Here is a 23,141-nt window from a genome sequence, read left to right on the forward strand (position 1 = left end):
TAATGGATGACCTAACTCTTCGGTTTGTGGCACAAATCGCAGATAATTTGAAATCGAAAGCAATTAGAAGTGTCTCCTTCACGGCAATAATAGAATAGTTTTCAAGTCACTGGAGAATGCTCTGATACAGAACCAGAAGAACAATATACAACTCCAAGGACAGGGCCAAGTAATTATAACTCTAAATACTTCAATACCATTTGCAATAAAATATTAATAAATAAATCTTATGTTCTTAGATAGGTGATGAAAACCTAAAAACCTTGAAAAAGATTTTTGCAGCACCCCTAAGATTGTCAAGTGCATGTTAAAAGTCACCTATTCTGACACCAGTTTTCCGCAAAGGTATTTTTTCATAATAATTGCAGCAAAAATAATTAATATGATAATAACAATATCTTCAATTAATATGATATAACAATATATTCAATAGAAGTCCTTGGTGGTAGCTGCAAATTGCCGCAGAATGCAGTGATAAGGCGTAGGAGTGCCTTAACATCCAGAAGATGTATGATACATCAAATTTTGTTTCAAGATTAAAAAAGATTAACAAACAATGCAATAATTTAAAGGATAAATTCCAACAGAGTATACAATGTTCTGAGAAGTTTTCAAATATTCCGGAAACGTAAAATGTAAGGGCAAAAATTTTGATATTGTCTCAATTAAGAGAGCATACTCAAAGACCAGGCATTTTATAAAAAGCAAGTTTTAGTTATAGTTTTAACTAAACGTCCTTGCAATAAAAATTGGATTGAAACGATACAATTGGCATAAATTAAAAGTAGTTCAGGATTTTGGTTAGTTAGGTTTAAAAAAACACTTATACAGACACTATTCAAAGATTTCGTCAAATGTAACTTTATTAATGATTGATTAGATAGCAAAATTACTATTAAATGGAGAGATAATAAAGAAGAATGTCTCGTAAATGAATTTTAATCCTAGGAATTTAGTTTTATCTCAATTTGGATATCAATATATATATTTTTAATTTTGAGGATTATTTTGTCTGGGAAGTATTCGTTCTTTTTAAAAATTTGCTGTTCTTTTTATCCTTTTAAATTTTTGCATTACTTGTCATTCTTTCTAAATTTGTCATTCCATCGTCAATACTCCTGCGCTTTTTACTTCTTAGATTTAAGTTTTTAATATTATTATTAAGTAATTAATATTAATAAGTTATTTCTCTTTAATTTGTAGCACTTTAAAAATATGTCTGTAATATACTTTAATTAATAGTAGTCAGTTGCTTCTGTTTAGTTTATAATTCTTCAAAAATATGTCTGTGATATATTTGAAAATATATTTTGTATTTCGTATGTTTTGTTCTTATTTCAAATATTTTTTTTCAGATTTTTTGGCTGTATTGATTATATGTACAAATGTAGAAATAATACCAGGGGTTAATTTACATACTATATGTACATGTGCTGCCATGTTGTGATCAATTGGAAAATTAAAATGGGTGTAACGTCAAATCGCCCGAGATAGCGATCTATTTATTCTTATTTATCTATGGAAAGTGCAAGCTTCAGGATTCGGAACTCTCTCTTCTGTCTGCTACCGAACAGTCAACATCATAAATTACAATACTTTTCCTTTTCATTTTCAATACTCAAATATTACGTACATTCTATAAATAATAAATATAATCACACATAGTGTTGTTACTATTTCATTATAAAGTACATCTACTATAGAACCGCATTTTTCTATAATATGATAACTGCATCATCTAGAATTCTGTTATGATAACATTATTCCTTTTTTGTTATATGTAAAATACGCCTGATCGCATGGCAAATATTTAGACATTTTCATAATGTTCATAATGTTCATAATGTTCAACACCAAGAACAAGCATAAGATAGCGTTGCCAGGACAACGCTATTTTATGAGCTATGTTATGGCAGAATTGCCCCATAGTTTATTTATATTTTTTTTCTCCATATTTTTCTTTAGTTTGTTTTTTGTTATATTAGCTCTAGTATGTACGCCACTGGGCGTATCCACTAATTTGTAGACAATTGTAAACAACTTGTCAGCATTCTCTGCTAAATGTAATTATTTTTATAGATTGCCGAATGAAAATAAAATAAAAAAAATGGCGATCAGAAATAATCATTAGACATTGTACATTGTACATATCAAATTATCAAATATTTTATAGAGATTTCAATACTTATTATGATTTTTTTGTTTTAATTTATATGAGCTCCGTACGAATGTTTTTCCGTTATACTGCGATGCGCTTCGATATTTCTTCTGTAAAACATCCAAATCCACGTGCGCAATTGCTCTGAAAAATTTTTTCAGAATTTTCAGAAAATTCAAAGAACAACAAAATTTTCGAAATATAAAAAAAAAATCAAATTTTTCAGTCACATTTTTCTCAAAAATCTATTTAATTTCAGTTTCACAAATTTTTAAAGTTAAAGTTATTTTAAAAAATTTAATTTTTGTTGGGAGTTCTAGCAATTTGCCTTAAGGCATGATGCCATGCACCACTAGTCTCATTAATTTAATAAGTTTGATTAATTTAATTTCGTCATTACAAGTAATATGTTTTTTAATCATTCAAAATGTTTAACTCATTTTCTTAGAAACTGGAATTTTTTGTACTTTTTGTTTCATACTCCCAAAGCCGCTGGACCTGTCTTTATTTTTATTCTTTTCACTGTATGTCACATAGTTTAGTTATTTTATATTCTGTTTTTTTTTTTTCAATTTGTAGTTCACTGAAGATGATGTAAGATAATATGTCAAAACATATGGAAACAATAAAGACAATCGCAGTGTCTTCTTTTGAAAAGGTTGTGTGTGTGTCCAAGCCTTCTCTGTCGACAACCTGATAACATGCAGTATTGATATCAATTTTTACTTGAAAATGTAGATCTCAAATATATTTCCATTTGTAAATATCTCTTTTCTCGCATTGCAGCGTCACATGACAATGGGAAATCTCTCACGCTATTCTTCTCTGATTGAGTTGGAGTTTAATTCCAACTATTATTTATTGTATATCATTTTTCAACAGTTTTTATACTGAAATAGAATGTAGGTAATAAACGTTGAACAAAGTTTATATACAAATTTGAATAAAATATACATGTATTCCAAAAAAAAACAAATTCCAAAGTATGAGCATATTTACATATTTCTTATTACATGTCATAATACAATATAGAATCACAGATTTTAGAAGTTATAATTAATAATTAGCTAATATTAAGTATTAATTGGTTTTCTAATAATTCAAGTTGGGGCTGATTTATGCTAAGGTTTCTAAACTCTCTTGTGAAAGATAGTATGTAAAACAAAATGATACAGCCACCACCCATTCTGAAATCGTACTACAGACATGATATATCCAACCTCCATCACTAGGGTACCACTTTCTAGGATTATGCCCTTCATATGAAGTCTGGCAAAAATCCACATATAAAAGCAATAATGAAAAAATATTGTACATATCACAGATAAAACAATTCTAAAATGTGCTAGGATCATACTGCCAGTATATGGATGTAGATGATAAGAACAACTAATGCTTGCATCAAAAATAAACTGTTCCCAATCCAAAACAAAAGCATGCTCCGGTAAAATGTGCAATTTTTACATTAGTCTCTTGGAAGTTTGCAACAAGACTTAATCCTAAGAAGCAGCATATCCAGTCCAAAGTGCATTTTTGTTAATATTACGAATAATTATTAATTCCTGATGAAGGCTATTAGTTGAAACAGGCGATATCTAACATACACTATTAACATCAATAGGACACACCTAATTTATAAACTGACCAAATATACAACTTTCAGGTGAGTATGTTGCTACATCACTAATATAGGGAATGCTGGTTCCAGTGTTCCAAAAGCACTGCCATTATGTAAGTTCCAAGAAAAGTGTTGTTGGAAAAATACAAATGTCAAAAACAGGTAAATAATGTAATAACTGAGCCATATTTCGCATTTAATGCATAAAATATGATATATCAAACAACTCGACCACATATGATGTTGAGTTATTTGGAATAAAACCTAAACTTGTAGTTCGAACTGTGGTTCCGTAAATTACCCAGTAAAAAAAAGTTGTATCCATCAAATACGTAATATAATCGACAATTTAATTAAATTTATTTCACTCATAACAATTTCGACCAAACATATTTATATATAATATTTATTGTAAGAAATCAGATGACGTGCACCAGTGTCATTAAATCTATTATTATTAGCTCTATTATTGTATTGCTAGGGAAGGTATAGTACTATAATAGATAAACTAAGCGCCAGCTATTATGACAGGTCAGAAGGTCACGCTTGTCAAATAGACAAGTAACAGTCGTGAGTCGTGCCATCGCGCCAACAACGGTATGTTCGGAGTGCAGTCACCGACAGTCCGCAACTGTGGGACGCATGCGCAGATCGTTTGACCGTTCGATGAGGGTTCGATACATAGATAAAAGAAGAGTATATGGTTCGATGTGTCCAAACCATAGACCTTATACAATTTCATTTGTATTTTAGGCCTATGAGACCTTATACAATTGCATTTGTATTGTCTGACGGTTTCAAATTTTAATCTGAGCGTTATAGACTTTCTTTGTAGCTTTGCCTATTTTTGACTATTGTGATTATTATTGTTATCTTCTGCGCGATCAACATGCATATACAATCAAATTATTCGTTCAAAACGAGAAAAAAAACGAATATCAAAGATTTTTTTCTTATCGTTAGTGTTTTGTGCGAAAGGATATTCCAAGTTATAGAGTTTGTACGTATTTTAAATTATGAATCAAGGTAATTATAATAATAATAATAATAAAAATATTCTTATATAAATATAAATATATAAATATATATATGTATATATATAAATATAAATAAATAAATATATATATATATATATATATATTAAATAAATATATATATTAAAGTTTTTCATCCACAGGTCGAAAAAAGAAAGAAAGTAAATGCAAAATCTTCTTTAATTTACTTTTTTTAAATATTTTTTTATTTACTTTTTTCTTCATAAACATATTTCAAAGTCATGTTATATATATATATATATATATATATATATATATACCTATCAAACAAAAAAAAAACTAGTGGGGTGGGTGGCATCGTGTCTTAAGGCAAATTGCTGGAACTTCCCGTACCGTAACGAAATGTTCGAGGATTACTGAATGTTTTCAAATAGATTATTATAAATATTGTAACATTGTCTAATATTTATAAATATTATATAAATGAATTGCAGAGTGCAAATGAAATTATGTAAAGTATATTAGAACTATAGTCAGAATTAAAAATAAATATTTTCGATATACAAAAACTAAAAAAAAAAAAAAATAAATAAAAAAAAAATGGAATTTTTTTTTTCCAAAATCGATTATTTTGTTAAGACAAGCAGAAAGTTCTTTGAATCATTTAAATCGGACGCTTAGTTCTCTCAAAAACTGCCATTTTTTACATATTTAGCTCCGTATCTTCAAAATGGCTGGGCCTGCCTTTGCCAAAAACTAATAAACACTTCTCCCAATCATTACTAATTGAATGTTTTTAGATCATTCAAATCGGATACTCCGTTCTCTCAAAAATACGATTTCTATTTTTCTGCACTCTTGGCTCTGTATCTCCGAAACGGCTGGACCTGCCTTTGCCAAAAACTAATCAGCTCTTTTCCCTATCATATAGAAATCGAATGTTTTTTGAACCATTCAAATCGGTTGATCCGTGCGCCCTAAAACGTGACTGGAAATTTGTATCCACACATACATACACACACACACACACACACACATACATCCATTTTTTCTGAGATTTGCCAAAACGTTCAGAAACCTTCCAAAACGTCGAGAAATGTAAAAATTTTCAATTCCGATTTTCGGCCCATTACAATAACTTACCCTACGGGAAGTTAAAAAAAAATCTTCAATATATGTATATATATATATATATATATATATAATTATTATAATAATAAATGTTAGTGCTTATTAATTTCTCATATTACTAATTTATATTATTTTATAGAACTAGAAGAATTTTGATATTACCTAATGGAGCCGTAGGAGTTCAAGATGCTGTTTGGACTGTTGAGCGAACAGCATTTTTAATACATGTTTTAGAAAATATAAGCCAAATGTTGGTTCAATAGAAATAAGAACAGTGAAGGCTGTGTGGATTGTGATAAAAGATGACATAAATATTAAATTTGGCACTACCTTTACGGAAGGCAATATTGGTGATCGTTGGAGAGTTCTTCAACGAAATTATAAAAAATATGTTGACAGACAAGCTACTGGTACGAGTAATGATGTAAATATATAAAATAATTTTATACATATTAACAATTATGTCTAATAGGGCAAGGAAATTTCAACTTCCAGTATGCAGAAGAGTTGATAAAATATATGGCAATAGCAATTTTTTTTTTTTTTTTTTTTTTTGTTACAATTTATTTTTGTTAATCAAGACTTTAATGTCTTATTTACAAAATTGATATGAGCAAAAAAAAATACAAAAAAACAAAAAATGCAATACATTGAATATAAAATGAAAAAAGTTAAATAAAAATTAAATTAAAACAGTAATACAAAAATAATAACATAAATGAACGATGACGTGATGATGTATGCCGCGTACTACGTCAGGACGCGTGCAGACATTGGGCTAGGTGTTTGGTAGATCGGAAGGCCATTTCTTGCTCAATCTTCTTATCGGTCTCTGAATCGCTTGAATTGTAGGATTTGTATGCTGGATTAATTTGTTGTTGAAAGATGAACTTCTAATCTTGATCATTTCGTTGACTGTTGAGATTTTCAAATCCTTATGTAGGCAAAAATTCGAAATATACCAAGGCGCATTAGTAAGGATACGCAGAATTTTATTCTGGCACCTTTGAATGATGTTTATGTTAGATTTGCATGAGCAACCCCATAGTTCGATTCCATAAGTCCAAATGGGCACTATGATAGTTTTATACAAAAGTACCTTGTTATCGAGAGAGATTTCAGATTTCCTCCCAAAAAGCCAGTAAAAATCTTTTATTTTCAGTTGGATTTGTTTCTTTTTATATTCAATGTGCGTTCTCCATGTCAATTTCGAATCAATGTGCATGCCTAAATATTTAACAGAATTGCATAGTGGAATTATTGAATTGTTCATGATGATAGGTGGACTGTTGTGATGTTTTAGAGAAACAATTATGTGCTGAGATTTTTCGATATTGATTTTGATATTCCAATCTAAAAACCATTTTTCGAGACTAGATAAATAATTTTGTAACTGACAAGTTGCTGTTCTAATATCGGAATTGCATGAAATAATTGCTATGTCATCGGCGTAAGTGCATATGGTTAGAAGATCATCTGTGGGCATATCGTTTGTGAAAAGAAGATAAAGTACAGGGCTTAGCACACTGCCCTGTGGTACCCGCATTCTATATTTCTGATGCTCGAAGTCACATCTTTAATTTTGATTCTAAATTTTCTATTAAGCAAATATGAGCTTAAGATATTGAAGTAGTTTGGAAAAGTTGTTTTGATTTTATATAGGAGTCCTGAGTGCCAAACCTTATCAAAAGCCTGACTGACATCTAAGAATACGGCTACGCTGTGTTCCTTTCTATTCATGGCTTCAAGAATACGAGACACCGTTCTGTTGCATTGTTGAATTGTAGAGTGATTTTTTCTGAAGCCAAACTGATGGTGAGGAATCCAACTATCATTCGGATGATCTTCTGACAATCTCTGCAACAAAAGTCTCTCTAAAATTTTCGATAATATCGATAAAAGACTGATAGGACGGTATGAACTAGCAGTGTGATGGTTTTTGTTTGGTTTAGCGATCATAATAATTTCTGCAGTCTTCCACGCTGTGGGCCAATAATTGTATTGAAGTATGGCGTTGAAAATATTTGTTATATATAAAATACCTTTTGTAGGCAATTCTTTTAACATCTTTGGAGTAATTTTATCCATACCCGGCGAAGATCTATTTTTTATCCTTTTTATTTCACATAAGACATCATTTGGTGAAAAATGTCCTAACGGTGTAGAATGTATGGGTTGATTTACGAAATTGTTAATTAAATTATTCTGGGAAATATTTCGAGCGCTAAAAATGCTACTTAGATGATCAGCAAATGCCTCCGCTTTTTCTTCGTTGCTTTTTGCCCAAATGAATCCGTTTTGGTTGGTTATTTTCAGAGGAGGGTTTTGTTGTAGGGGTTTACTTTTGTTTCTGATTGGTTTCCATATGGAATTATCGTACCTATTTAGCTGCAATATATACGACCTGAATGTACAATTCTTCCATTCTTTCATTTTTTTCCTCAGCGTGTTATTGAGATGATTAAGCGATGTCTTATCCGTTGGTAGATGAGAATGTTGCCAGGTACGTCTTGCTCTTCGTTTCTGTGCAATTAGCTTCTTAATCTCTTGCGGAATTATTAGATTATCATTTCTTGGAATAATGTTCGGGGTGATCTGCTTGGTTGTTTCACGTACAATCTCAGAAAAATAATCTATATTATTTTCTATATCAATAACGCTTGTAGGCCTAGATTTTGGAAATAATTTTGAATCAAGTATGGATTTGAATTGAATCCAGTTAGAAAGATTGTTGTGTAGAATATGATTGTTGATAACTGGAGTAGGAAATGTGCTAAACGTCACAAGTATTGGAGAATGATCTGAAGAGAGATCGTAACTAGATTCAATATTGAGATTTGAAAGATCAATACCTTTCACAATAAAAAAATCTAAAAGGTCTGGAACTTTAGTAGGGTCAGAAGGCCAATAAGTTGGACTGCAAGTTGAAATAAAGGAGAGGTTATTTTGCCCTATGGCTGCATGAAGAATCTTTCCTTTGGCTGTAGTCAGTCTAGAACCCCAGGCAATATGTTTACAATTAAAGTCACCACCAATGATAAATTTATTACCTAATTGAGAGAAAAATGAAGAAAACTGAGCACAAGAAATTTTGAATCTTGGTGGACAATAAACAGCAGAAACACAAAAATTATATAAATTTGTTTCAACAGAAATTTGAGTTGCTTGTAGAAAATCATCAGAAATATTTGGTAGAACAAAATGCTTTATATTATTTTTGATTAATATAGCCGAACCGCCGCGAGCCCTGCCACTTGGGTGATTTGAATTATAAGTAGTGTAGTTATAAATTTTAAAGTAGTTTTTTTCAGTGAAGTGAGTTTCTGAGATTAATAAGATATCTATTAAGTTTAACTTTAAAAAACATTCTACTTCATTTTTGTGAGGTATTAAACCGTTGGCATTCCATTCAGCAATTTTAATTATTTTTGCCATTGCTTTTGTTGTTGACTAACGTGGATAACATATTTATTATTATGGTGTTCTGTTGCAAAAGCTGATTGAAGATATTTTTAAATTCTAAAATAAGTGTTGCTAGAGAATCAGAATCGGGATTTGAAGGTGAATGATTAGAAGCAGAGTAATTGTTTTTTGCAATGTCTGCATAGGATGAATTTTGAATTGTTGGATTTAAGGCCGGAGAAATGTTGTTTATTTTATTATTAGAATTAGAATTATTAGAATTTTTAAAATTTTGGTTATTTGGATTTGGATTTATGACTGATTGATTTACTGGAGTTTTGTTTCTTTGTTCTTTAATTTTTTGGAAGTATGAGCAACCGCGATAATTAGCTGGATGAGCACCGTCGCAAAAATAACAACATGCCGGAGCATTCGGATCTTTGGTACAAGCTTTAGTATTATGATTGTCACCGCATTTTAGGCAAGCAAATGGTCTATTGCAGTATTTTTTGGTGTGATTAAAGAGTTGACAGCGAGTGCATTGTATAATGTTGTTGGACTTTCTCGGTGGTTCGACGCGTATTATGCAGTTGAATAATTTATAAATGTTATAAATATTTTTGTTATTTCTATTTGGTTCCAGATCAACAAAAAACATATTAAGAGGTTCTTTTGTTATTCTATGTCTAATATTTAGGATATTACGTACGACATGACCCTGTTTTAATAGTTCTAATTTAATTGCATCTGTGCTTGTTGAAAAGTGTACATTTCTAAGAACAACCCTATAAGCCTTCTCTTCTTTTAATTGATATGTATGATATACGGCATTAGTTTCTTTTAGATGTCTGGATAAAGTTCGAAAATGGTCGACAGAATTACATAGAATTTTAAATGTATTGTTAGCTAAACTTCTCAGGAAATATTGATCGTGCGGAATTATTTCATTTAATTGATTAGACATATCATTAATATCGTCAACTCCGTAAATAAATATTGGAGGGGGCTTACTGACTGGAGCCGGTTTAACTGAGTTGTCATCATTAGCTGTTTCTATTGTTGAAAGGGCCGAAAATCTGTTTTGAATTTTGACATCTATTCCTAATGGTTCAAATGAAGTTTTTCTTTTTTTGAAATTGACTACTTGCCATGAATTAGGAGGTTTCTTGACATCAGAATGTGGTTGAGTGAGGCTTGTAGATGCACTATTACTAGATGATATTACTTCCTGTCTTGAGTCAGAAACTGATGAAGTTGAACGCAGCGAGACCTTTTCCGATGTAAACATATTGGTCCGACCTTCTTCGCGAGGTATCTTGCTGTATTTGCTGGATCCAATAACGGTCTTTCGAAGTTTTGGGATTTCTGATGGTTTACTGTCCGATTCCATATTCGCTACTATATCTTGATTGAAATGTAAGACATTTTTTTGATTCCACAAACGCACATTAGAGTCTCGATTATGTATGGTTTTTTGTAAGCAATTATTTAATTATCTGTACACTTTTGTAAGCTTTTCATGCAATTTTAATAAACCGTAAAATTCAAATAGCCACAATATGAATCCAATCTGCATACTGGAAACAAGTGATGTTCATGAAATAGAAAATAATGCAGAAGCACGGGATGATAGTGCATATGAAGTTAGAGAAAATATTGCAACTTCAAGAAGAAGGCAGCGTCGTAGAAGGCAAACAATTTTAGAGAAAATGAGAGAAGACAGGTTGAAGTTCCAAGAATGAATAATACAAATCGAAGAAGCAAAATTAGAAATACTAAAACAAAAATATGGAATGCTTTAAAATAAAATATTCATAAATTTTCATTAAATATAATAAATAGATCATTATCCAATATAAATGCCTGATTTTAATTTATTAATTCATTTAATTTTTTTTTCAATACAGAACATTCACAGAATAATACATTATAAGTACTTAACAAGAGCCTGAAATAATATTTATTATTTTTGATTAAGGGTTGCTTATGAATAAATTAATAAATAAATAAATAACGTAGGTTTTGCCTAATTAGACCTATAATGGTAAATTAGCTGCAATTTGATCCCATAATATTGAAGCATCTGTTAAATAAGGATCAGTATCCGACACATCATCTGAGGTCTCATTATTAACTTCCCGAAGGAGAAGTTTATGTTTTCATCAAAAAATCCGATTCGCTAATTTATGTTTTCTCGACGTTTCAGCCATTCTGAATCGAATGAGACCAAATTTGGAAAAAGTTTGTGTGTGTGTGTATGTTTGTGTGTGTGTGTGTGTGTATGTGAACAGATTTTTTGCCGTAAATCGACGTTTTCTCTCAAAAATGACTGGACCGATTTAAAAAATTTAAAAGCCATTCGATGTTCTCGATGAGGACTATCGTCTCTGAGTTTTGTGCGGCGATCGGCCGGGCCGTTTCGTTGTAAATTGCAGAAAAGTGAAAATTTTTTCGCCCACGTTTTAGCCCGCAATTCTAAATCGATTCTGAAAATTCAAAAACCATTCGATAGATATTGGTGGGAATCGTGCTGATTAGTTTTTTGGTAAAGATCGGCCGAGCCGTTTTTCTGTAATAGCGTTTAAAAAAAAAAAAATTCGACGATTTTTATGATCTTTTTTTTGACGTTAGATACCATAGTTTTCTAGGTCATACTAAAATATTACGGCCCTACGACAACTCGTTTAGCTTTAAAAATTCGTCAAAGATTGCAAAAATTGGTATAGTTTTTTTGACATTTGTCAAAATTAGACTTTTGATCGACGTTTTCTCAAAAACGCCCTGAACCGATTTCAGAAATTTAAAAGCCATTTGATGTATTTCGGTGAGGACTATCGTTTGTCAGTTTTGTGCAACGATCTGCCAAGCCGTTTCTTTGCAATTTAAAAAAAAGTGTTAAACTTTTCGTCCATATTTAAGCTCATCCTACCGAACCGAACCGATTTTAAAAAATCAAAAACTGTTCGAAAGATATTAGTTGGGAATGGTACTGATTAATTTTAGGTGAAAATCTACCGAGCCGTTTTCTTGAAATTAACTGTTGAAAAAAAAGTGTTAAATTTTCGTCCTCATTTAAGCTCATCCTACCGAACCGATTTTAAAAAATCAAAAACTGTTCGAAAGATATTAGTTGGGAATGGTACTGATTAATTTTAGGTGAAAATCTACCGAGCCGTTTTCTTGTAATGAACTGTTGAAAAAAAAATTTAAGCCGATTTTCATGGAACTTTTTTTTTGGCGATATACATCATGGTCTTATAGAACTTACCGTAATATTACGGCATTACGACAAGTAGTTTAATTTTAAAAATTCGTCAAACTTTACTAAAATTATTATCGTTTTAGGATTGATGAAGTATATTATTTACACTTTTTTTTGATTAAGTCAATTATTTACACATATCGGGAAGTTCATGTAACTTGCCTCAAGGCTAAATACCAAACCAACTAGTTTTCATCTTCTATTTGCAAATATTCAAATTCACCAGTGAGACTCATATTATATAAAACGCAGCAAGCTCTTATAAAGTGACAAATAAGAGTTATATTTCTTAGTTTTAAATGATATAGTTGTTAGAACTTTTGTTTTAGCATACCGAATGTATGCTCAATTTTAATTCGATTACTGCTGAGTTTTTTATTAAAATTTTTCTGAATTACTGTAAGGCCATGAATATTTTTATAAGGTGTCATCAAATTTGCATTTAGTGGGTAGCCATTATCTCCTAATAAAACAAAATGTTCACAGTTTTGAATTAAATTTGAGCCCAATTTTGATTTTCGAAATATTCTGGCATCATGAACAGAAGCAGGATTTCCAATGCACACATCTATAATTTTCTTTTGGTCATCACAAACTGCCTGAATCTGTAAAATACATATAATACAGTAAACTGAAAAACTGTAAAACACATAAAGATACAAGTAGATGAATTGAATAAAATCCTTTGCAACCCTTTGCACTATTCCATGTAAAGTACTTAACGTTATATTAAAACGATCACTGACATCCCTGTAGCTGGATGTTTGGTGTCCCGCAAACCATAATAATATTAGTATCTAAAATAATATGTAATTAATTATGATTTTACTGGTTTGTCAATTATAGTACATTTTTTACCTGATTAATGCACAGATTTTTCCAAATGGTCCATATTTAATTTTGTTATAATATTTACTATCTTCATATATTTCTGATATATTAGAACACGTTGTTTTGCTTATTCTGAAGTGCTCGAGAAATTGTATGTCATCAAACAATGGCACCACTTTTTCTGTCAAAATGAAAATATAAAATGATTAAATTGCACTTATGAAATATTATATTATATTAACTGTTCTTAATACTGATAGCTGACTACTTAACCTTTCACTACGATATTTTAAGATATTTTTACTATAATCAATAAATATGTGCTAAAAATGAAATATTCGGATTCGAATAAACTATAATAATCTAATGATAAATATTGAAACAAAACATGGCGCCAGGTCAAGTGGATGTCGTTCACTCGTAGCTTAAGGGCAAATAATAAATAATAACTGATACTCACCAAGATATTCTTCATTTTTTGGAACTTGAACAAACTCTAATAAATCTAACTCCTCCTCATCGTTCTGCAAAAAATCATAAAAAAAACTCGTTGTCACTCATTATGTTAAACTCTCTCCATAAAACACATAGAACACATTTCATTTACTTAAACTGAGCAAATAAACAGAAACACGAAACGAACTATACCGAAGACATGCGAATGAACTCTCGGCAGTTTCGTCGCGTTCGATGTAACCATCTTGTCAAACCTTTGGAAACTGTCATGAGATGGCGCATGCGCAGTGTAACAAATCAGAATGAGTTTGGAAGAGTTGTGGATAGTCACAAACTGCCACTCCGATAAAAGAAGAGCGTTGCCCCGAGCATAAAGGTGCGCCCACACCTAACGAACGAACATGTCGAACGAGAAAATACAAAGAAGAACGAACAGGAACACGAACGAATGCGAATAATTTCAAACAAACGCCTCAAAGCAGTGAGGGCTTGAATCTTTTTGTTCGAGGATGTACCGTGAAACGTCAGATTTATTATTTAAAGTGGCGGGAAAGAGCAAAATTATTTAAAGTCATCAAATTTACAAAATTTGTTAATAACAGCAATATCTTATAAAGGTGCGCCCACACCTAACGAACGAACACGAACGAACATGTGGAACAAGAAAATACAAAGAAGAACGAACAGGAACACGAACAAACGCGAATAATTCCAAACAAACGCCTCAAAGCAGTGAGAGTTTGAATCGTTTTGTTCGAGGATGTACCGTGAAACGTCAGATTTATTATTTAAAGTAGCGGGAAAGAGCAAAATTATTTAAAGTCATCGAATTTACAAAATTTGTCAATAACAGCAATATCTTATAATAAACACAACATAAATTAATGCATTAATGCACATTTTAACATAAAAAAAAATGTTTGTCTACATTCGTGGTAGCGTCCACACTGCACATACGAGTTCAAACATGAACGAACAATTTCCTTTGATGTACCGACAAGTTACGGAACATTGCTCGCCATGTTTGTTTATGTTCGTTCATGATCATTGTGGCCGTCCACACTATGCTGTTGCCGTCGTTCTGGTACGTTCATTTATGTTCGTTCGTGTTCGTTCGTTAGGTGTGGACGCACCTTAATAAACACAACATAAACTAATGCAGGACTGCACATTTTAACATAAAAAAAAATGTTTGTCAACATTCGTGGTAGCGTCCACACTGCACGTACGAGTTCAAACATGAACGAACAATTCCCTTTGATGTACCGACAAGTTGCGGAACATTGCTCGCCGTGTTTGTTTATGTTCGTTCGTGATCGTTGTGGCGTCCACACATAGACCTTATACAATTTCATGGACTGCTAGTCCCCATACATTTCTCAAGTAAAAAAGTGTCAAAAGATGTTCTATGTTATGAGGGCATACAAGGGTAATTTCGCGGCCGAGATATGTCAAACTGGATCGCTTAAACGTCAAATGAAAGTCCGTGTGTTCGAAATTGTTGGCAAAATATTATATAATATACAATTTATGTTGAACTAATGAATGTAATGAACTATTTATTTATTAATTTATTTATTTTAGTTATACAAAGTGTTTAAGGGAAATTAAAAAAAAATTAAAACAATATTTTACATATTATAAAATTCACTGAAAATAAGGACAGTTGGCTAGAGCTATTATGGGAAATTAGAAAGCAATAATGAAATATTTGTTTAAATGTAATATATTTATTATTGGTGTTTAAAAAGCACAATTTTCGTATGAAAGCGGAGTACATATTTATCAACTTTGCTTTTCTTTCTTTCTTCATGGTGCATTCTAATTGCTAAGTAAATTTTTGCGACAAAGTTGATAAGGTCATGATAATGCTGGACAAATTGCTGGAAATAACTTGATCTAAAAAAATGTGCAAGTCCCAAGTCATTCAACTTTCAGAGAATCATGCTTTCATATGAACTTTTGTACATTAAATTTAAAGAATTTTGAATTAGGCTTTCTATATATAAACATAAATTAAACATTTCTTCGGAAGGATATGAAAGATATCCTCGATTTTTTATATCGATCAATGTCGAATTTCCCGGAATACTTGCGAAGCATACAGAACAGCACAAAACAGGTTTTACTGCAATCAGGGACCTTACCTAACACATTTTAGAAGACATTTTACTTTTAACAATTTTACAACAGGTATATATTTATCCTCTTTAGTTTAAAAACCCGAGCGATCAAACATCACGTGAACCCAAGTAACTGTAACATTTAAGCGATCGAGAGCATTCGACTAATCTCGGTAAAGCTCGTGTTCGTATTTGACATATCTCGGCCGCGAAATTACCCTCGTATGCCCTCATACCATAGAACATCTTTTGACACTTTTTATGCGCTCAACTAGCAGTCCATGTATTGTATAAGGTCTATGCGTCCACACTATGGTGTTGCCGTTCGTTAAGGTGCGCCACACCTAACGAACGAACACGAACGAACATGAAAAAAAAAGAAGAACAAACCCGAACAAAGCAAATCATTCCAAACAAAAGCCTCAAAGCAGTGAGGACTTGAATCTTTTTGTTCGAGGATGTACCGTAAAATGTCAGATTTATTATTTAAAATGGCGGGAAAGAGAAAAATTATTTAAAGTCATCAAATTTACAAAATTAATTAATAGGGAACGGGCAAGCTCTCCTCTAGCGGATTTTAAGTGCAACTTGGTGCCCAACAAATATGACGGATGACACATTTATGAGTTGAATTTGCTGTCAACTAATATTTGTTTTGATGTAAAACGTGCATTTTTAGGTTAGACATTAATTCATATTTCTTACATATTTTCATCATTTATTTTTTATGATTTTACAATAACAGAGGTAAGAATAATGAAATTCAAAATATAAATTTTGTTTGCTACTACCAATATGCATACTATTTACAGTCAGGAAGGATATTCAATCAGAAAAATATGAAGAAAGTTCAAAGCATAGATAAGGAAATGGTTCAAAGTTTGAAGAGGCTTTAGTAAATTAAATCAATATTTGCTTAAATGATGTGGGCTTAGGCAGAATCACTCCTACCCAAATTAATGTACTCTCGGGCGTAATGAAAAAAAAGTAAAATCTGGAGGTGCTGTATTAACTGACAAAGGTAAATTCATGAGTAAAAAAGACAAAGTTTTTAATTGTACTTCATAGTCAGGATTTTCATCAATATGGACTGAGTTAGACAAATTAATAAATATAGCAGTACTTGTGCATACGCTATTTGTTTAAAATTAAATTTAAAATGGATTACTTTCACCAGGAGATATTAATTAAACTCACTTTGAAGCTAGTGAGCGTATACATGTAGAATGAGCAGTGGTGTTGTCGAGCCGGAACGCGCCGGAACGTCGTTCCGGCAAATCATTTTTGGGAAGGAACGCGTTCCGGCAAGAAAAAATATAAAAAAATCGCTACATACAAAAAATGATTTATTAAGTAAATTTTATATATTATTATTCAACTAATTTTTATTAAATGTTCTTATTATTGTAATAAACATACATACATATTATTGTAATAATTTTTGTTTCTTTCCTTTTCGAACGGAACCGGAAAAAACGTGAGAACCGGTTTTTGAACCGGTTTATGAACCAGTTTTTAAATTTTAGCGTTCCAACAAAAAATATTAGCACAACACCACTGGTTTTATCAAAGTCGTTCTTAATTTAGTTACAAATTGAGATGTATGAACTGAAATATTAATTACAATACAGTAGTGCATTCCAAATTTTACATATGTTACTTTAAGACCGAAAAGTGTCTGATGCCCGATTATTTCGGATATAAGTTGGACTTGTTTCGGACATAGCGGGCGTTAGTCGAATAAAATAAATAGTTTAAGATATTTATATAATGGAAATTGATTGTAGCGAAAAAGCAATTCTATAAATACAAAAGCATAAGAACTGCAAAAAAATGTAATATTTTAATAATTGGATGAATTTTTTGCCATTTAAGGCAAAAATATAGGCCGTTCGATCGCTTGTAAATTTTTACAATCCAACATTTATTGGTAATTTTTTTTAATCATTGTTTTATTGGCATTTATTTATTGGTAAATTAGTTAACAATTTATAGCAAAAGAGTTACCCTGATATTTCAATAGACTTATTGTCTAAATTTCGGCCTACAATTTGAGATTTGTATGCATATTCATAGAAACTTTGATCTTTTAAAAATCTGATGAAGGTGCTGTGGAATTGATGATCACTCAATTATTTATTAACCTGATAGTAGATTAAAAAATTGTACTCCTAGACTAGTAATTCCCAACGTGGGGCACACGTCCCACAGAAAAATCCATTTTTAAATTCAAAGGGGGGAGGAAATTAAAAAATTACACGACTTTAACCCACTTGCTTTGGGTGATTTGAATGTAATTTGTAAATACTGTTAAAAAGTTGTTAAATATGTTATGATAATTGTTTAGTTTAAGTGAGCACAGGATGCATGTGCAAATCATATAATTTTTCCATATATATTTCCATAGCTTAGGTAAATAAGCATCCCACTAGTTTTACTTTTTAATCTGCTGTTAAATTGTCAAAGCGAAAGCTTGTAAATAACATATACGTTTACCATACGTTTGCCTATACATATAACCCTGTATTGTATTGCATATGTACCAGTAACTTATGTTTTGCGTGGGGATTTGAGGGACATCTACTGTTCGTGAAGGTATCGATAATATATGAAAAAAATGCCAGTTTTAAAGAGTACACCGATTAATATCATTTATATCCCCTCCGAGTACTTCGTGATTTTATATAAGTCACTTCTTGTGTGTTTTTGATTGAGTTTCATACTATATATTATACGAGTTTTATCATGTCTGGATTTTCCTGCTGTAAAATGTAAAATTTCGTTTTATTATTATATTTCTTAAATTTTAAGAAATATTGTATTAAAAATAATGTGTAATCTGTCAGTATATAAAAATGTCTCAAATTTTGAACCAAACAATAAACGAATCTAAAAAACTCGATGGGTTGGATAATTTATTGAATTCTCATCAAAGAAGAAAACTGCTTGAAGCACGTGGAAGCATATCATCAGTTGATAGTGATTTGTCCTTATCTTTTGATCGGAGACCTTCTATAGAAAGTGTTGAAATTTTGTTATCAAATCAAAATATAGATTGTGAAGTTTCTAATGAAGAAAATAATAGTGAAACAAAAGAAAATGCAGAGAAAATAAATTCTTCTAATATACAAGATAATGACCTGGAACAACAAATTATACAACAAGTAGAATTTTATTTTTCAGATGACAATATTTCAAAGGATGCATTTTTGTTGAAACATATTAAACGAAATAAAGAAGGGTTTGTCTCGTTAAAATTGGTTTCAAGTTTTAAACGAGTGAGATATTTAACAAAAGATTGGAGGATTGTTGCAAATGCTCTAAATAAATCAGATAAGCTGCAGTTTAATGAAGCGAGAACCAAAATCAAAAGAGTGGAGCCACTTCCATTATTTATCGAAAAAGAATATACTAAAACCATTATAGTAGTTGATATACTGTTCAAATAGCAAATATTGAGCATATTGCTAAAGTTTTCTCTAAATGTGGTAATATTATGCTAATACAGATATTGAAACCAAACAATCCAAAACCTGTTACAACACAAGTGTTTTTCAGCAAAAATCCATGTTTTAAAAGCTCCATTTGTGCAATAGTAGAATTTGAAGAAATTGATGGTATGAAAAAAGCTATTGATTGTTGCAGTGACACTTTGCAGGTTTTTGAACTTGAAGCAATGAAAACTAAACTAAAAAACAAATCGAGGAGTTGCAAGAAAAGTTTACATTTTCAAATGCTACAAGATGCTGCAAGCTTAGAGATTCTAGTTGCCCGTGCAGTCTGTGGCTTGAACGCAAAATGAGTTCCTCTAGCTCATCGACGAATTCTAGTGGAAAAAAATCTTTTGAACAAGATAGTTTTTTATTATCTGGAGGATTAAGAAGACAATCTTGCAGTTCTTGCAGTACTTGCAGTTCTTGCTGCACCAGTAGAAGGTGCTCTGTTGATTTCAATGCATCCACATTTCGTGCAAGATCTAATAGCGATGTGTTTATTCATGACCATATATTGAGAAATCCTATGGGACCCAGTGGAATGAAAGGCTTCTGTAATATTAATCGTAGAACGTCTCTTCCTTACAGTTCAAAATATTAACGAAATATTTCATTATATGTTTGCATCATATACATTAATATAACTCATATATGTGCCCATAATTATGAAAGTGGTCTAAGTCAAAATTAAAAAAAAATGAGTTTAATTATTTCATACCCTAAATGTATTCAATGTAATTTTTACGAAATTGTCAAAAATGAACCATTAGATAGTGGTTGTAATTTCAACATTATATGGAATTCATTTAGTGTTAATTATGATCTAAGTCAAAAATTTAAAAAAAATATATAAATATCTTGAAAATGGTAGATAAACAAGTATAAATAGATAGCAAACAGGTCCGCTTTTCGATTATTTTAATTTAAATTTTCCGTTCCTGCTATAGAGGCGCGACGAGTGTAGCGTGAAAATTTACCCCTAGGTTCAATTCTAGATAAATCCAAATCCTTAGGTTTAATTCTAAGTTAAATTTATATATAATATAGTTACTATAAATCTGAAATTTTAATATGTGAAATGATAACAAAACATACTCATAAAAAATATATTTTCATATATATTAAAAACATTTTCAAAAATGAAATAAACTTATAATTTAAGACCAAAAATATACGGAAATATTAAATTACTTCCATTATTTACCAGCATTAGACCAGTATCGGAAGAAAAACATAAAGATATTATGAGTTTACTACCGTACATCCCTCCAGTTTTTCAGGAACATTTTAAGAATCTTAAATACTCGAAATGATGATAAAAATGGATTACCGTTTAAAAATAATAAATAAATGCTCACGAATTATTTCAATAAAATTATTGTTTTAAATAAAACTCAAAGTTCTTTATTGCTTTAAGTCATTTATAGGACATTCAGTTAATTTTGAAAATGGTCTAAGTCAATTCAAACTTTAAAAACAATATTATCGTATGAAATTCACACTAAATTTCATATTCATAATAAATTTCCATTAATTGAGACTAATAAAATTAAAAATTAAAATGTCGCATAATGTAAAAATATTTTTTAATTTATTCAAATGCAATTCATTAAATATCTTGAAACAAGAAATATATGACTTAGACCATTTTCATAATTATGGGCATATATAGAAACAGGAATACAATACACTATTTTTTGGCTAGTATTAAAACATTTTATAAACTAGAACTTCCGAACTAGGAACTTCCCGAACCGTAACGAAGTGTTCGCGGAATATTGAATGCTTTCAAATAGATTATTATAAATATTGTAACATTGTCTAATATTTATAAGAATTATAAAAACTGAATTGCAAAGTTGAAATTATTAGTTTAAAGTATATTAGAACTTTATTCAGAATTAAAAATAAAATCTGAACTAGTGGGTTTTGGTATTTAGCCTTGAGGCAAGTTACATGAACTTCCCGATATGTGTAAATAATTGACTTAATAAATAAAAAATAAATTAATTTATAAGTGATTAAAAGTATTGCGAGTCGTTTTATTACACATAATTGAAAACGAACGAACACGTTAACTCGTAGTATTTTCTAAAAGCAAATTTTCAAAAATCAACAATTTATATAATTGAATCAGTTTCCGCAGGACTTTAATGGTTTAGTATGTCATTTTCTCAAACTTTGATGAATTTTTAGAATTATACTACTTGTCGTAAGGCCATAATATTTCAGTAAGTTCTATAAGACCATGATATATATCGCCAAAAAAGTTCCATAAAAATCGGCTTAAATTTTTTTTTTTGGCTCGGTTGATTTTCACCTAAAACTAATCAGTGTCATTCCCAACTAATATCTTTCGAACAGTTTTTGATTTTTTAAAATCGATTCGATAGTATGAGCTTAAATGTGGACGAAAAGTTTAACACTTTTTTCTAAATTACAAAGAACCGGCTTGACCGTTGGTCTCACAAAACTGACAAATGACAATCATCATCGAGATACATCAAATGGCTTTTAAATTTCTGAAATCGGTTCAGGCGTTTCTGAGTAAACGTCGATCACAGGTCTAATTTTGACAAATGCCAGAAGAATTATACTAATTTTTGCAAACTTTGATAAATTTTTAAAGCTAAACGAGTTGTCGTAGGGCTGTAATATTTTAGTATGATCTAGAAGACTATGGTATCTACCGTCCAAAAATAATAATAAAAATCATCGATTTTTTTTTAAACCATATTACAAGTAAACGGCCCGGCGGATCTTTACCAAAAACTAATCAGCACGATTCCCAACCAATATCTTTCGAACGGTTTTTGAATTTTCAAAATCGATTAGGAATTGCCGGCTATAACGTGGACGAATTTTTTTTAACTTTTCCGCGATTTACAAAAAAACGGCTCGGCCGATCGTCACACAAAACTCAGAAACGCTAGTCCTCATCGAAATACATCGAATAGCTTTTAAATTTTTGAAATCGGTCCAATCGTTTTTGAGAAAACGTCGATTTACGACAAAAAATTTGTTCACACACACGCGCGCGCGCACACACACACACACATACTATTTCCAAATTTGGTCTCATTCGATTCAGAATGGCTTGAAACGTCGAGAAAACATAAAATTAGCGAATCGGATTTTTTGATGAAAACATAAACTTCTCCTTCGGGAAGGTAATTATTTTCGACAAAAAAAAGTCTGAAAAAAAATTTGAAAAAACAATTTTGAGACATAATTTTTTTTCCAAAATCAATTATTTTGTTTAAACAAGCAGAAAGTTCTATGAATCATTTAAATCGGACGCTTAGTTCACTCAAAAACTGCCATTTTTTGCACATTTAGCTCTGTATCTTCGAAATGGCTGGGCCTGCCTTTGCCAAAAACTAATAACCACTTCTCTCAATCATTACTAATTGAATGTTTTTTATATCATTCAAATCGGATGCTACGTTTTCTCAAAAACTGGATTGTTATTTTCTGTACTCTTTGCTCTTCCTTGAATTGAATAAAACAGCCAATGCGTCGAATGTAAAAAGTTTATTTTAATTTTTTACACGTTTCGAGACTAGATGTGTCTCATCATTCAGCTAAAAGAAATTTACATTAAAAAGAAAAAGTTTTAAAAAAATAACTTTATACATTAGTAAAATTGATTGAAAAAAAAACATATTTTA

The 23,141-nt window shown here is 30.7% G+C and overlaps 1 long non-coding RNA gene and 1 pseudogene across 1 annotated transcript; one reads left to right on the top strand and one right to left on the bottom strand.

Moving 5' to 3' along the window:
* Positions 1-13,032: 13,032 nt before the first annotated feature.
* On the bottom strand, positions 13,033-13,973 carry LOC113368210. The gene is made up of 4 exons (XR_003366362.1): positions 13,858-13,973; positions 13,425-13,578; positions 13,290-13,363; positions 13,033-13,171 (listed from the first exon to the last, which is right to left on the bottom strand). It is a non-coding gene; the product is annotated as an uncharacterized LOC113368210 (long non-coding RNA).
* Positions 13,974-18,831: 4,858 nt separating this feature from the next.
* On the top strand, positions 18,832-20,071 carry LOC113367269 (annotated as a pseudogene).
* The last annotated feature ends 3,070 nt before the right edge of the window (positions 20,072-23,141 follow it).

The sequence above is a fragment of the Ctenocephalides felis genome, unplaced genomic scaffold (genome assembly GCF_003426905.1).
Source record: "Ctenocephalides felis isolate EL2017-DRISC unplaced genomic scaffold, ASM342690v1 CF-g0.4_SCAFFOLD_01170, whole genome shotgun sequence".
Lineage (NCBI taxonomy): Eukaryota > Metazoa > Arthropoda > Insecta > Siphonaptera > Pulicidae > Ctenocephalides > Ctenocephalides felis.